The sequence below is a fragment of the Pseudorasbora parva genome, chromosome 3 (assembly GCF_024679245.1).
Source record: "Pseudorasbora parva isolate DD20220531a chromosome 3, ASM2467924v1, whole genome shotgun sequence".
NCBI lineage: Eukaryota > Metazoa > Chordata > Actinopteri > Cypriniformes > Gobionidae > Pseudorasbora > Pseudorasbora parva.
The window spans coordinates 52,000,207-52,018,121 of NC_090174.1; the positions used below are offsets into that span (position 1 = coordinate 52,000,207).

At 37.9% G+C, this 17,915-nt stretch overlaps 1 long non-coding RNA gene across 2 annotated transcripts in view; it reads left to right on the plus strand.

Moving 5' to 3' along the window:
* The window catches only part of LOC137071430 (uncharacterized), an 82,644-nt gene that overhangs the window by 11,315 nt on the left and 53,414 nt on the right, over positions 1-17,915 (plus strand). The gene's annotated exons all lie outside the window — the stretch shown is intronic.

The window sequence follows — 17,915 nt, forward strand, 5'->3', positions numbered from 1 at the left end:
TCGAATCGCTTGGAGATGCGAATCAGTTCTGGTGTGGCTTTGATTTTCACAAATAGACAGTGTTGTGGCTAAACGTTTGTTACTTAATATCAACTTGTCTATTAGATTGTTGTACGAGATCAGTATCACACATGCAATTATGCCAATACTCGGAGCTATAGCAAGCTGTAACTTTTGGCGCTCTGGCGCTTCATAAACAGAACCGCATGCGTCTCGCGGGAGAACATTGCTACCGGATCTACTTCTCTCTGTTTGTGGTGAGTCACGCAGATATTGTGCTAATCCGCAGCGGGAATAATTTATTTTGTGTGTACAATGATTCAGAATGAGACAAAAACCCGGTTTGGAAAAAATCTTCATGATATACTCGCTCATTATATACATTTAGTATTTCTTTTAAACAGCATGTGTGATTCACACATGCTGTTTAAAAAAAAATACTAATGTGATAAAGATTAACTCAAGGGCTTTTTAAATGTATTAATACATTATTGTTTGATGGCATTTATGTCCCAAGCATCCGCTAATTTCTGGGCTTCTTTATGATAATCCAAATGTGGTATCTCCTGTGGTAGTTAATTTTGATTTGGCTGTAAATAAACAGCGCGAGGCGTCTGGTAAAGTGCGCATGGCTGCGTCACACACGTTTCACTTCAATCGTTATAAACAATCGTTGTTCGAAGTGCTGCCTAGTCCGTCGCACACGTTTTTGCACTTCTTCTGCTGACTGAAGGCATGCAAAGCAGTTGATTGCAGTAGGAAACATAGCCTAACAGTTTCTCAGTGTTGATTCACTCTGTGTTTTAGTTTTTATTCCGATTGAACACATCCATTCATGAGAATCGATCGGGTCACTCGCACCGGTGCGCCTAAATATTTTTTCACAGTCGCACGCAGTAATTTTTAGGCGTAAATGCGCCCAAAATGGGCGTTATGTAGAGCCCTGCATAGGAGGAATGTTTGGCTAATGACTACAGCCAGCAGAAGGAGCCATTTCCGCATGTTTTGAACCTGCACATGGGGGATGGAGATCACACTCAGAGCTCAGCTCGCAGCTACAGGCACTCATTTAAACGGAGCTATGGTGAGCAATGTAAGTCTTTTAACTTCTCAAATTAATTTCTATGAAAGTTAAGCTTGCAAAGGCATGAACTGAAACGCGCCAGACTGAACTCGTGTTGGGAATGTATGTCACGAGTGTAGTCGTGATTACCTCAGCTCTCATCACGAGAGCTCATCAGCTCATTTATCTGACTCCTGCAGTTAGTGCTCAGTGCTGTGATACTCGCGCGGTGACTCACTCATTATATTGAACACACACGTTCAGTTTATAATTGTAGTGTCTTCTCCAACTCAGTCACAGTAATCCAGTAGGTGGCCTTGGGAGTGGCCTCACAGGGCAGCGAAGCATTCTGGGAATTGTAGTCTTTCATCCCCATGAGAAAAAAATACATTTTCTGTCTTTTCTCAGTCTAGAAGGCACCAAATTCAAAAATAATTTCACATTTCTACTACATTGATGACCCAGTTTAAATACAGATTCATCTTCCCAGCGCTGAAGTACCCCTTTAACACCATTTAAAGTCACGATTTGACTGATTGCATCATGCCTTGTCTTTTTTGCCTCCACTAGTTAATTAGTCAGCTAGATGTTCAGGCAACCCATCTCTTTCTCTGTTTTGAACATCGCTAGTGTAGAGCGAGTAGATGATGAGTATCGTTTAATGCTAAACCCACATGGCGGTGACTTGGATCTTGAGGTTTACCTGTAACTCTGAGGGTGGTGTAGTCTGCACTATTATTGTAGTAATTTTGTGGTAAAACACCCTTGGCTATATCCGCTTCTTGTGTGGTTAAGTTTATGAAGTCTAACTTAGTGTCAGTACGGAAGCAGTTGATTTATGTGCAAGTAATAAGCAGGGTGTTTATTTTTGAAGAAAGGTACAGACCGTCTCAAAATGAAAGAGACAAACAGAGAGAGAGAGAGAGAGAGAGAGAGAGAGAGAGAGAGAGAGAGAGAGAGAGAGATGGAGTGAAAATAAATAACTGACTCATGCTGTTTTGGATGCACACCAGCAGTAATTAGCTTTCAAGAATTTAAATTCAAGATGCTAACGCCTTTGGTTTCTGTAACCAGAAACTGCCTCTGTGAAACTACTTTACAAGTCATTTCAAAACCAAAATAGCTAATAGCTAATAGCACAGTCACTCAAGAGTCTCGAAAGGTAGTGTTCTCTATTAGGGGCCAGTTTAACAATTATAACAAATAACATATATTTAATTTGAATGCTTCCAATGTAGACAGCTCTGTTGATTTGTGATGGGTGTAGTCTTAATTTGTTTACGAGCCATCATAAGAGGCTGCTTGTAACTTAAAGAAAATCGGCATCTAATCACATGTATGATTTAGGCCTTTATATACACTGTTTTAACTTTTACGCCAATGCACTATGGCTGCATTTATTTGATCACAAATACTGTAAAACATACATTTTATGCAATTTTCTATTTTAATAAAATGTAGTTTAATACTATGGCAACTTTTCAGCATCATTTAGTCTTCAGTGTCACATGATCTTTCAGAAATCATACTAACCTTTGCCTGACATGTCTTATTATCATCAACGATGAAAACCGCTGGTTAATACTTAATTCATACTATTAATTCTGTAATAAATGAAAAAGTAGAAAAGGAAAAGAAAGTCATTAATTTGAAATTTGATCACAGTATAAATCTGTTATACTTTTGATTAATTTAATGTATCCTTGCTGAATAAGTCTAAACACAGACCCCACTGTGTTTATATACCGGTGTCTTTCATTTTGAGACGTTCATCATTACTGTGACGTTCTTCATTACACAATTTACACATATCTTGCATTTGCATAATGAATTGCATAGCTAGAAAATATTCTTGTTTAGAGTACGTTTCATGCCCACTGGGTAACTGTTCTTCAGGGCAGGTACTTAAATTATCTGGCATATTTATCCACTGTCTTGGCAGACTACTGTTTTCTTTGCTGATAACTTATAAATTGCTTTAAGAGACCCTTAAAAAGCAATAGACAATTAAATAGGCTCGTTGTAGGTTACTGGGTGAGGACTAATAACACTCAATTACAAACACAGTAGATCTAGGTTGGTTGAGCTGACAGGTGTCGGTCCAGACATGTTCCTCGAGCTGCCTGAAGTGCATCAAAGTGCCGTGTACTAGTCTGAGACAAGCTAACAATACACGCAGGTAGACAAGGCCCTTTTTTGAAGGGGGGGGGGGGGGGGGGTGTTGGTAAAATCACTAAGGTTGAGAAACACATGGGAATGAGGAACCACACAAACTGCAGGTGTGCTGTGTCTTTCCAGACAGCTGTCTGTGCACACAAACACGCACATGCACATACTCATTCACTGATACATTTTTTAGACATTTACTTATTGGTGGCAGCTGCCTGACTTTCTCAGGCATTCGTAGAAGTGGGATTACAGGGCTTTTATGAAAGCAGATCCTGTGTTTATATGCGTGTATGTGTGTGTTTGTGCTCAACCACCAATGATGGCGCAGTGCAACTCCATCACCTCTATAAACACATTCTCCAGCCTTTACATGCACAGCAGCAGGGATTACTGAGGCTCACTTTCACCCGCTGTGCATTTCTCTCATACACATTTGCTGAAACACATATGATGACGTTAGAATCTTAGTTATTTTGCATTTTCAACACTCATTTCTTACCAAACCTATATGATTTATTTTTTCCTTGCAACTCAACATGAGAAATGTTAAGGAATCTATTAATTATTTCATTTTTTCTATGCACATTTACAGTGTTCGAGTTCGGTTTATTTATAGAGCACATTTAAAAATGGCCGAGGCCAACCAAAGGGCTGTACAGCAAATTCAGGAAAATTGTACATAAAGTATAAAAGATAAAATATAAATTATATCCACATATATAAATATACATGCATAAATAACACCACATACATAAATACCTCAAATAACTACATATTATGCACCAAATGCGAGAGAGAAAAGATGAGTTTTAAGACATGATTTAAACTTAAACAGTGAATGAGTACTTATGTCAACTATGTCTTGTTAGAGTATTAGTAGTCTGTTTGCTTAAAATCAGATAACACTTTATTTTGATATTTCCCTGACAGATATTCTATTGTCTATACTAGTGTAACTTTTCAAGATCATGGCAATTTAACAGTATGCTAATAATCAAATGAAGAATAGTTGCAAATTAATGAGCTAGTTGCTATGTAGAATGTCTAAAGTGGACTGTCGGAAGAAAGTGTAACTGTAACCATTGCTACTTGACCTGCTCTGAGTGGGATTTGAACAGGAGTCTCAGACATGGGAGACACGAGTTCTAAAAAGGTCCGTTCATACTCGACTCATTTTGAGCAGGATTTAACCTGCCTTCTCCGGTATTGGAGGTGGGTGTGCGTGGCTCTTGAGGCCAGGGGAGTTAGGTTTACACACACAGGTTTTACTAGCCTACGTCACACGCACCCCCCTAAACCTCACTCCCATCCGGGTCACAGCACCAAATGTTACCGGTCCTACTTGACCCACTCCGAACAAGATTCGAACCGGGGTCTCTGGCTTGGGAAGTGGGTGTGCTTACAAGGATGTTAAAAACTGTAACCACTACCTTGAGGTCAGGGGAGTGAGGTTTACACAAACAGCTCTTGCTCGCCTACGTTACACTCGCCACTCTGAACCTCACTCCTATCCAGGACACAGGACCAATTGTATCTCGTCTGGTCCTACTTGCCCGCGCCGGTAGAAAGTGTGTGCGCTAACAAGGACGCTAAAGGCCGCAGTCTCTAGTGTTAGTCGCTAGTGTTAGATCAGATGAGTGAGGTTTACTTGCACTGCTTTCATTAGCTGGCCTCCGTCTGGCACATATCCGTGAAACGTGACTCAGAAGAGTTGTTCATAAATGTGCATTTCATGAACTCATGAATATGCCAACAAGTGTTATTTTAGTATTATTTATATACTGTTATAGTTTTATTTTTATTTTGCAATAGCTTTTTATAATTTTTTATTTCTGTCTTTTTTATTAGTTTTGTTTTTCTGTTTAGCTTTATATATATATTTTTTATTTCAGCTTTAGTTTTAGTGATATAGTATTTTAACTTATTTGATTTCAGTTAGGGCTGTGCGATTAATCGAAATCGAAATACAATCGCGATTTGAGCATGCACGATTTCTAAATCGCTTCATAGCACGATATTTTCCGCTCCTGGCCCCAACCTCCCAGTATGCTATCCGAACCAATCAGAATGCAGCGTGCCTAAATGGAGTATGAGAAAGGAACAGATCGGGTATAACATATCAACATATGAAATTAAAAAAAATATTATAGGCTAATATTTAACCAAAGCCTAATTAAATAGGCTTAATTTTCTTTAACCCATGGCCGCATTCTGATAGACATTGTCCCTTATGGCAGGGGATACAACTCGCAATACAGTAGACATTTTTAGCCATACAGATATGTGCAAGACATAATTATAAACTATAAACTGTCTACTTTTATTTGTGTACACTCACAAAGGCCGTTGATTCAGAGAACGGATTATTTTGCATGCACTCGCTCCAAGTCTTCATTTCAATAATTTATTTAGTTTTTTTTGTTTCTAAATTCAGTTCATATTTCTAACAAATGAAATTTAAAGCCAAAATAATGAAAAAGAAAAAAGAAAAAAAAACTTTGAGTTACCACCATGAAAATGCAAACATTTCATTCTTCTAATTTTAATTAATGCGTGGATAACATGCCTATCCTTCCGTTAAAAATAATGGCTATTGCGGTGCTGGGATATACATAAACTTACCAATTTTGTAATTTAGTCTGGGTTGTTTTTTCGTGTTGTTTTGATTACCAACATTAATCAGTAATGCGCGGGTTGATCCAAAATGAGCGAGTGCCTGCGGTCACCCGCGGAGTCATCCAAAAATATTTTTAATAATATTCAGGTCGCGATCCGTCGGGTCCTTTAAAATAAAGATGCCAATTAAACCTTTGTAATTTTTAGAGTAGGCTACTAGACACAATTTACTATGAATACATTGGCAAGGATTGGATCCTCTGCGTTCCAGCATGAATACAGCCAGTGACGCACATTCAGTTCTGCAGGTCAAGTCAGAGGCGAGAAGAAACCAGCTCAACCCAGGGACGGTGGATTCAATATGCTGTGTGATTTCTACACAGCTCGAGGAAAGCTAAAAATAAGTAGGCTAATCTTCTGTTTTGGGCTACCAATGGCACCTTATAGCGCTTTTAACCCCTTTCCTGACGCGGAACAAAATGCCCGATTGGTGATATCCCACGTTGCAATGCCATTGTAGGCTACCATTTTAATAGGCTACTAAACGCATAGCTCAGTAATGTCAAATTTATGTATTTTATTTATGCCCAAGCCGGCCCGTGTCCGACAGCTTATCAAAATTCTCGGCTTATCAAAAAAATTAAAAAACAACAACATGCAGGTTGTCTTATACCTCTGCAAAATGAATATAAATCCGATCTTCAATTCCCGTGGTATATGCTCATTTAACGGATTTCACATCAACGAAAGGAAAAGTGTCATGATGCATTTTATTCAGCAGCTCATTTCAAATTCAAAGACCGCAATATGAGAGAGCGACCTAAGCACTGGTAAGATCATTTAGTCTCATTAATAAATATATTTATATATTTTATTTAGGCCATTTGTCTGTTCTAGAGAGGTGTTAACTTTTCGATAAAGCTCTAACTGGTTTCCTTTGGAAATATGTTTCAAATTCACTCAGAATATATTTATAACTGTATAGCATGTTTGTTTGTGTCAAAATCGTGATTAAAATCAAAATCGGAAAAAAAATCAAGAAATCGTGATGTCCATATCGCACAGCCCTAATTTCAGTTAATTTCTAATTTTCATTTAAATTTTTCATCCAGTATTTGTATTTTATTCTATTTGAGCTTCACTTGAATCAACAGTTAATCAACTATAATGAGCTTAAAAAAGTCATGGAATTGTAGCATGAGTAAATAATGACAGAAAAGTCATTTTTGGATGAACTTTTCCTTTAACTAATGAATTATATATAACATTATGAAATGACTGCTTGGCTAATGACAGTTTATACTGAAGTTTCCTCCCTCCCGTATGGATGAAGCTTGTGGATTGATGATGCTTTTGTCCGTTGAGGGCTCCACAGGAAAAAGCCGTAATTAGGAGTCAGAGATGTGGATCCATCTATTTACTTTCCCTGAGTGATCATTAGTCCAACTGTGGCGGTTTCATTAGTCACTGATGAAGCATTTGGCATCAAACCCACCTTTAGTCTGTTGGGCCTATCCCACGATCCCGTTTTCTGGGGACATCATTAGGACACTGAACACTTCATGGCATGGGCTCTCAGATATGAATTACAAAGTTACAATGTATAATATAGATCCGGTTGCTGAATGAAATCATCTAGATCAAATCTTCTAGATTTGTACATTTTCTGAAGAAAAGTTGCTGCCACAGTTTTGAGTGTTATGACTGGTTGCTAGGGCATTGCTGTGTGATTTCTAAAGTGTTCTGAGTAATTCTTAAAGTTCTTATTAGCTATGCAGTCAGCAGGGTGTTCTAAGGAAGTGCCATTTAAAAAATGTTACCAAGGCAGCATTTATTTGATGCTCAAGATTTCAAGATTCAGTCTTGGAAAAATAATAAGTTACTTCATATTTTTGTGCGAAAAATGTAACGCATGTTTGAATAATAAAAGTATAAAAAAATTGTTACAACTTTTTTTTATCATATGGCAGGGGAAAACCATATGCCATACCACTTAGAAGAAAAGTAATTACAGCTTTCCTCAACCTGCACAGTTTTGGTGGTTTAATTACATTTTGCTTGTTTAAAGTGTGCTGGATCAGACCGTGAGAGTTTTGTGCTGTCGTAAAATTGGTTTTACATATGCTAAGGTATAGAACAAAAACAAAAAAAGATGTTTAGTAGGTGTTTATTGAGACCAACTACTACTTACATGACCAGATGGTAAGTTATATGGCATAAGTTATAAGTTATTGTGTATTTATGTGTGTGTGAAATTCAGAGGGGTCCAGCCCAGCTGTGATTTATGAGACTGGGATTCTCTCTGACTGCAGTGTTTAGTGTATGGCTTGCCCCTGTCAGCTCGCACTACACAATGCCATAAATTATTGATAATTTAAAACAACAATGCAAAGCCATGCATGTGCACATTGGAGAGCGTGTGCATGTGGATTTTTGTTATGATGTGTATACATTTGTGTTTGTGTGTGTGTGTGTGTGTGTGTGTGTGTGTGTGTGTGTATGGAGAGAGAGAGAAAGAGGGAAAATGGAGAGCAAACAATTGATTTATGACGGGGTCATAGAACTTAATTTCACCATTTAGAGAACAGCTAGCTAATGCCCAATGAATCTTACAAGTTTTTACAGCAAAACGAGTGACTCTAAATCAAATGCTTTACTTCCCTCTTGAATATGAGGACACAAGAAGAGTGAAGTGTGCAGGCGGCCTATGGCACAGCAAACTGAAACCGTTGAAGGTTTTGTGAATCTGTTTTAAATGTTGATTGAGATATTTATTTGTAATTTTTTTACATTACATCAAATAATGTCTCACTTCGATGGTGAGAGTCCAACTAAAAGGCTGCTGAGCACGCTCAGTTTGATCATTGATAATGCACTTGAATATTTCATTTTTGGTCAAAGCATGGAGATTTTTGAAGAAATAAATATTTGTTATTCAAAATTATTAATGTTTTTAGTATTGTTTTGATCAATTTTATAATATTTTTTTTTGTAAAAGATCCAAGAATGTTTTGTCACCACTACAGTGTCTAGCATTTACTTAATGTTAGTATTATGTGAAGTTGCTTCTATTTTAGTAAGTATAAACTTGTTTTGATATATATAGAAATAACGTCTCGGTTACGTATGTAACCCTCGTTCCCTGAAGAAGGGAACGGAGACGTACGTCGGAACTGAACCGACGAATTGGGATCCCAATTCGTCGGTTCAGTTCCGACGAACGCCGAACGTGACCGACTGAAAGGGAACTATAAAGTTTGCTTAACAAATTGATACGCTAGCAATTTTTTTTAGAAAAAAGTTCACAAATAATTACAAAGAAAAGACCAGATTGAAATAACCATGAATTTCTGAAGTAGAAAGAAAGTAGAAATAATATTTTCGTGTAAAACTTAGTCTAATAATCTTACATTAAAAACTTGTACTTATAAACTTATAAAATATACCTTTTTTCAAGGTCAAGTAACTTTTATGTATGTAGCGCTTTATCTTTAACTTTATCAACTTCATCAAATAAAAAGTCATTATTTTTATTTATAGAGCTAATTGAAATGAAAGACCAACTTGAATTTAAGTTGATATAACATTCGTTCCATAAGGTAAACAGGTTGCCTCAGGTTATTGAGCTGACTCAACTTTTTAATATTTTTGACTTTTTTTTTTTTTAACTCTGCATCTGTAATTGGTCAGAACAAACAGATTTGCCCACCCTAAACTCAAAGCGGATTGGTTGAACCTTTATTCCTGTGTTAACAAGAATAAAGTTTTGAAAGTGCCTTAGAGCAGCAGTATTTACATTTTGGGCTAAAACTACAAATGGCTTTTGTTTACCTTTAAAAAAAAAATCATGAAAATGTGCACACTTCACTTGTAAGTATAATACAACAATTTCAGTTTTCTGAAAACTTGCTCTGTACCAATAATATAGAAAGGAAAAGAGTTGAGGAAAAAATGTCATCCTTTTCTTATGAATGGGAAAGAAAGATCCTGTTCGGACTTGCACGGCCCAATAAAAGACTGAGACAATTAAAATCTTGTTTCCTGGAGACAGCCCACAGATATGCAGTGAGCTCCTCAGGTGTTTACTTGAGTACATGTGCGCTTCCTCCACACACCCTGGAATGTGTGTGTGTGTGTGTGTGTTACATGTATGAGAGTGCTCTCTACATGAAGTTCACTGTAAAGTGATACTATATTGCCAGGTCCTCTCTGGTAGGTGGTCCCATTTTTGCGGTGGGCCAAATACAGTATGTGTGTGTGTGTATGTTTCGATATGTTTATCAGTTCCGGGCCGGCACTTGTGGTACCCTTAAGAGGCAGGGTTAAATTCTGAGCAAATGTGTATGAATGTGTGTGGGTTACAGTGTGTCTCTCCGAAACTCTTCCCCAGGGACGGAGGCTGGTCTGGCTGCCTCTCAAAGACAGCCTTTTCTCACTTCTCCTGGGGGAGCTTCCCCTCCCTCCTGTTCGGAAATTTATGCAAAGACAATAATCTCTAATTGCAGTATCACATTACCAGAGCATTCTTCCAAAGCCCATTACAATCTGCTGATTTAAAACGCCAACATTTCTCACAGACAGACAGAGAGACAGAATGAGTGAGGTAATGAAAGATACATAAATAGAAAGAGATTATCATTATGTGTGAGTGCCTCTGTGTCTCTTTCATCCATTAACACTAGGGATTTTCCTTTGGTATTAAATTTTGGCAACTTGTATGGCACCCTTTGCATCATGGACATCAATGATACTTCAAATCATTGTTCAACTTTTTGTTGAATCTTTTTTTTTCATGAATATGCTCTAACACACCACTCAGAACAACTTAGCAATGTTAAAAAGGAACAAAAAAAAGGAAAATCAATTTATTTATGTATATGTTGATAAAAGTGTTGGGATGCCTGCCTTTACATGCTCATGAACTTTAATGACATCCCATTCTTAAAGGTAGGGTAGGTAAGAATTGGTTAAAAACCTTTTTTTCCAAATTTGTTTAAACTTTCTTTATATATCAATACATAATTCAAATGTAAGTACTCTGAAAAAGAAAGTATAAAAATTGAGTGTCTGTAGACCTCTCACGACTGTTTTAAAGACAGCTTATTATTTCTATTCACTCCACCTTCTCCCTTCTGGGCTCTTTCCAAAGCCACGCCCCCAAAACACATGAACGCGCCTCACCGACCAATCAGCTTGAAGACGCATTATTTACCTGAGAGGAGCGGAGTGCATATAGTGACATCATGTCAGAATCACATGTAATAAAACATCTAACTTTATCAGTATGAATAAAAAAAAAAACATGATGACTTTTAGTACTCACTATTAAGCTAGAATACCGATACTGGTAAAGTTTAAAATATATTTTTGTTTAATTCGGTAATGAGCTAGTTATATTTATAAGGCAAAGAAAACGGGTAGCATTAATACATGTTTTTCCAATAACATCAGTTATACTGTAATGAAGATTAATTTCGTGTAAGATTCATAACATTTACTGTGTTTTGCATGTAAGAGTTTCCATGATGAAAGCATTGTTGATTAGTAGTAGCTAAAGCTAACTTAGTTCTAAAAAAAGTTCCTGGATGCGGTGTACTAGCTATTTTGCGAAATTCAACACGACAGCGATCAACTTAAGCTAAGCATATATATGCTCTTGATACATGCTTCATGAAAACATAAACCAAAAAAATGTATCATCAAAATTAAAGATTACCTGTCCTGAGGTCCCTCAGTTCTCGCCATCGTTGAAAAGCCACGCCGATATTTACTCGCGTTTGATTTCTTTGTTTATCCAAAGACTTTTTGTTCATTGCTTTTTCTTGTACTATCTTCCTTTTTTTGCATTGTTTGCCTTCGCTGATTGCCGGCACTGTGAATTTTGAATGCTCTTTCTCTGCCATTATTTTGCCTGGGTTTCATGCCTCTTGAACTGCTCAAATCAAATGGGTGCCACACAGCGGTGGTTGCCATGGTAACGAGAGAGAGTGACAGTCGCCCAAGCCAATCAGTTGTTTCGGCCCAAACTAAAATAATGAGCTGTGTTTATTGCAGATTAAAAAGTCTAGAGTCACTCAATTTTTATACTCTCCTTTTCAGAGTACCGTATTTTCCGGACTATAAGTCGCACTTTTTTTCATAGTTTGGCTGGTCCTGCGACTTATAGTCAGGTGCGACTTATATATCAAATTTAATTCATACTGACTGACAAGAATAAACATATAGCCGCGAGAATGCGTTCTATGCTGCTCCTGTAGCCTAATATTTACTTATACACAACAACTTAGAAAGACTGAACACAAACAAAATGCTCCCATAAAGAAAATCTTATTCTGCAAAATACAAACAGCATGTAGTAAAACATGCAGCGGAGAACGATTCTCACAGCGTTCGTCTCGCGCGGCAGAGCCTCTCCCGGCAGAGAGTTCAAGCCTCTGTGGACTCGTTCCTTCAGCTCTGGCCATCTTGCTTACAGTCCGCAAGTAGATTTCTTTTTCTTCTTCATCACAATTAAAGTAACCTCTGCTTTTCGCCAGTCCCTTACAAGTTTCTCACTCACTTCAAACTTTCTTTCTTCTGCTCGGGTTATGCAGTGAAGCGGGCACGAGCGAGTGCACGCGAGCAGGTGGTCGCATGCGCGCGCGGGTGCTCGCGTGCTCGCATGCGCGCGGCTGCAGCTCTGCCCTAATGCGACTTATAGTCCAGTGCGACTTATATATGTTTTTTTCCGCGTCATGACGCATTTTTTGACTGATGCGACTTATACTCCGGAGCGACTTATAGTCCGGAAAATACGGTACTTAGATTTTAATTATGTATTGACATATAAAGAAAGTTTAAACTAATTTGGACAAAAGTGTTTTAGATCCTTCTTACCTACCCTACCTTTAATCTGTATGTTTTAATATGGGGTTGGCCTACTACACTTTGCAGCTATAACAGCTTCAACTCTTCTGGAAAGGCTTTCCACAAGGTTTAGGAGTGTGTTTAGCGTTTGTGAGGTCAGGCACTGATGTTGGACGAGAAGACCTGGCTCACAGTCTCCGCTCTCAATTCATCCCAAAGGTGTTGTATCAGGTTGAGGTCAGGACTCTGTGCAGGCCAGTCAAGTTCCTCCACAGCAAACTTGCTCATCCATGTCTTTATGGATGTTGCTTTGTGCACTGGTACGTAGTGATGTTGGAATAGGAAGGGGCCATCCCCAAACTGTTCCCACAAAGTTGGGAGCATGAAATTGTCAAAAATAAAGAAGAAGCTGAAAACAACCCACCCCATAATCCCCCCTCCACCAAACTTTACACTTGACACAATGCAGTCAGGCAAGTACCATTCTCCTGGCAACAGCCAAATCCAGACCGGTCCATCGACCACTGCTCTAGTCTAGAGTCCAGTGGTGGTGTGCTTTACACAGCTGCATCCGACGCTTCGCATTGCACTTGGTGATGTAAGGCTTGGATACAGCTGCTCGGCCATGGAAAACCCATTCCATTAAGCTCTCTACACACTGTTCTTGAGCTAATCTGAAGGCCACACAAAGTTTGGAGGTCTGTAGCTATTGACTGCAGAAAGTTGCCCACTTCTGCGCGCTGTGTGCCTCAGCATGTCGGCTCTGTGATTTTATGTGGCCTGCCATATCTTGGCTGAGTTGCTGTTGTTCCCAATTGCTTCCACTTTGTTATAATGTCACTAACGGTTGACCGTAGAATGTTTAGTGGTGAGAACATTTTACAAATGTATTTATTGCACAGGTGTCAGTGGCAACCTGTCACAGCACCACGTTTGAATTCAATGAGCTCTTTGAGCTCCACCCATTCTTTCACAAATGTTTGTAGAAGCAGTCTGCATGCCTAGGTGCTTGATTTTGTACACCTGTGGCCATGGAAGTAATTGGAACACCTAAATTCAGTGATTTGGAGGGTTGTCCCAATAAATATATTACATATATTGTATAAACACAAACTATGTAAATGTGATTAATAATTTTTTTTAAGAATTCCAATTATCATATATACCTTAATAAAACATTCCCTGGGTATACTTCAGTGTATACTAATTTGCAATTTGTTATTTATTTTGATTTATATAATATATCTTTAATTTTTCATCAATATTTTTATTCTAAAATATTTTCCCATAATATATATATATATATATATATATATATATATATATATATATATATATATATATATATATATATATATATATATATATATATATATATTTACATTTACATTTAATCATTTAGCAGACGCTTTTATCCAAAGCGACTTACAAAAAAGGGGAGAGTAATAGAAGCAACGGAACAGACAAGGCCAAAAACCTGTAAGAGCTGTAAGAAATCACAATTAATTAGCACAATACACAACAATTATTATTATTATTTTTTTTTTTTAAAGACAGACATCTACAACAAAAACTCACGTCCGCAAAGTGCCGAACACTGGATTTTGATAGCTATATATATATATATGTGTGTATGTATGTATGTATATATATATATATATATATATATATTAGGGCTGTTTCGAATGCCATTTTTTGAGCTTCGAAGCTTAGGTGGCAATCAATATCGAATATTCGAAGCTTCGGTGGGTGGGGCTAAATATATAATAATAGTGTCGGTTTGCATTTGTATCATCTTTCACGACTTCACGTTTCACTCTTCGGCATCGTAAATGTGTTGCGGCAGACCCATTGGAGTGCAGTGTTGCATTTGGTGCAATATGATCAGGTGGCACACATTCTTTAAATATTAATAAACATTTAATAATATTTTAAATAGAACAGTTTCCGGTACGCATTACACGGGCAGGTTTATGCTCCGAAAACGGACACTTGCACAAGTGATACAAAACACAAAGTCTGTTGAGAGCAAGAACTTTAATAAGGTATTAATAACGAACCTTTCTTTAAAACAAATGAATCCCAAAACAGAAATTAAATTAGTAACACACAGTGATTTCAATGAACTGCATGCTTATAAACAGTTGAATAAGAATAAATGAATTGTTTTTAAAATGACACAAAATGTAATATCTATTACAATTAGTTTTATTCTATATAAGGGATTTATTTTGTCTTATTCTGACTTTTTGTTAATTTAAATCTTTAAAATGCGCGATGCTTTTATTGAAAGCATGTTGCGGTGTTTTTTAAAATGTATTATTATTATTTCAAGCATGAGTAAGAATGAGTCCGCGACGGAAGTCACGTGTTGAAAAAAAACAAAACACGAATATTCGAATCTCAAAACTGAAAATCGAATGCCACCTCACCGAACGAATATTCGATTATTCTAGTACAGCCCTAATATATATATATATATACAGTCCCTGACAAAAGTCTTGTCGCTTATCTATTTTCTAGAAATACCTGATATTAACCTGACTTTTAATTAATTAATTGGTGTTAGAAATAGCTCATATGAAAAGCTAAAACCCTCCCAAATGATGTTTAATGCACTGAAATAAATAATGTTCACAGAAAAAATATTCATCATTTAATCAAGACGGAAAGGTCAAATTTTGCCAAGACAAAAGTTTTGTCGCCTATACAGAAATTGAACAAATTTACAGCAAATACAAAAATATGTCAGCAAATTACGTTGTGGTGCTGTGAGATCCAAATTTAATATCTTGTATGACTTCCATGAGCTTGAAGGAATGCATCCATGCGGTTTGGCAAGGATTCATACAATTTATTGATGAAGTCATCAGGAATAGCTAAGGAAGCAGTCTTGCATGCCTCCCAGAGTTCATCAATATTCTTTGGTTTCGTCTTCCATGCGTCCTCTTTCATCCTACCCCACATATGCTCAATGATGTTCATGTCTGGTGACTGGGCTGGCCAATCCTGGAGCATCTTGATCTTCTTCGCCTTGAGGAACTTCCATGTGGAGATGGAAGTATGCGATGGAGCACCGTCCTGCTGCAGAATTAGGCCTCTTTTATGGCTGGGAATATAAGAGGTAGCTAAGATTTCTTGGTATTTTAGACTATTGATGTTGCCTTCCACCCTGCAGATCTCTCGCACACCCCCATACTGGATGTAACCCCAGACCATGATTTTTCCACCACCAAACTTCACTGTTTTCTGGGTGAATCTCGGATCCATTCTGGCTCCAGTAGGTCTCCTGCACTATTTGCGACAACTGTGGTGTAATTCAACAAAAGGTTCATCTGAAAAATCCACCTTCTGCCACTTTTCCAGCGTCCATACTTTTAGCAGGCTGTGGGCCTTGGCAAATGCCACACGGTTTTTCAATTGTCTTTTGTTTAGTGCTGGCTTCTGGGCACTGATTCGACCATGGAGGCCATTTCGAGACAGAATCCGACAAACTGTTCTGGTTGACACAGGGACTTCAGGTGACCAGGTCTCGTGGAGCTCTGCTGCAGTGGAAAATGGGCTGGCCTTGGATTTTCAAGCCAACAAACGGTCCTCTCGAGCAGTTGTCTTGCGGTGTCTGCCTGACCTGGGCTTGTCAAAAACGTCTCCAGTCTCTTCAAATCTTTTTTTTATCCTCTGTACTTGACACTGAGACACATTGAAGGTGTCTGCCACATCAGCAGTGGATCTGGTCTTCAGCCTCTTGATAATCAAAACTTTAGTTTCAGGGTGAATCTTAGGCATGTTTGCAGAGGTCTAGTTGCAGTTGATGTGAAGGTCTAGCGTACTGGGGTTCTTTTTATACACACTTGAGACCTAATTGATCCATTATTAGTCACAGGTGAAGCTTGTGTCTTTGCAAAAATATTAGAATACTTTTTGAAAGTTTAGTTTTTCACTGAAACATTATCACAAAAGCTGGTGGGATTAAAATGAGCCATTTCTTGTAAAAAAATCTTGATTAGAAATATATTTCAGCGGCACTTTAGGTCAATTTGTACACAAGCGACAAGACTTTTGTCAGGGACTGTATATATATATATATATATATATATATATATATATATATATATATATATATATATATATATATATGTATGCTGTTGCTAATTCTTTGGCAGCACAAAGCTCCTTTATTCTATTCTTTTTTTTGTTACTATGGCAGTATAGCTTTAGCTACTTGCCACTGAATCTGAGAGAGAGAAGTAGATGGGAAAGAAGGACAAAGATAAATGGTGATAAGTAGATGGAAATAGAAGAGAAAGAGACAACTAAACTTCCAATTCCATTTCAGTTCAAGTAGGTGTATTACAACATTGAGATGATTCACTGTTTTCCAGAGCTACACACTCCTCGGTTTCCTGGTGAAACATAAACATGGCTATACTTCTTTTATGATAGAAAAATACTGGCTTTAGACTGTCTGTCCCATACTGTTTGGACATGTTAAAGGTCGTCTGTGGACAAAGACATGGCTTATCCTCAAAAACTAGTTGGCTGTTCGCTCTATGGATTGAAGTGTAAAACAAGCCAACACCCCCATCAGTCTTTGAAGAAACGGTACAGCTAAATCTCACGGCACACAAACCTCACCACAAAACCACACAACCTGGCAGAGACACGTACAGCTGGGCACCTTTCTATAGTATCACACATTTCCTCTCTCTCTCCCACTCTCTCCTCTTAAGTGGTTTCCATTATCAAGATTGTTCATTTCAGATGCGATGCTTGGCCGAATCTTTTCTCTGCCCGGGGGTTTTACGTGTCTTTGTGCTCTCAAAGCTGTCTAAACACACAACACCTGAGAAGCAAGGAGGATTATGGGCCTTTGAGGGTGGCGGGAGCACATGTGCGCGGCAGTATCTGAGTCAGATCTAATATCGGTCAGGCCTGCTTTATTGGGTCTTCTTTCTATTCCTCTAATATGAGCATTAAGCACTGCCTCGTGCAGTGTGCGTGTCACGATGGGCCGACGGGAGCAGGGAGGAGATGATATGAGGATCAATCTGAGGATCAGTGTAAGATTAAGATGAAAACAAACCCCTGTAATTAAAAGGTTGCAAATTGAATTTGAACTTTGATGTGTTTGAGTGCTGGTGTCCACATGGTAGTAGTTTGAACGAAGTCAGAATATGAGAGATTAACCTCATTGTGTTTCTCTCAAAGCATTTCATACCAG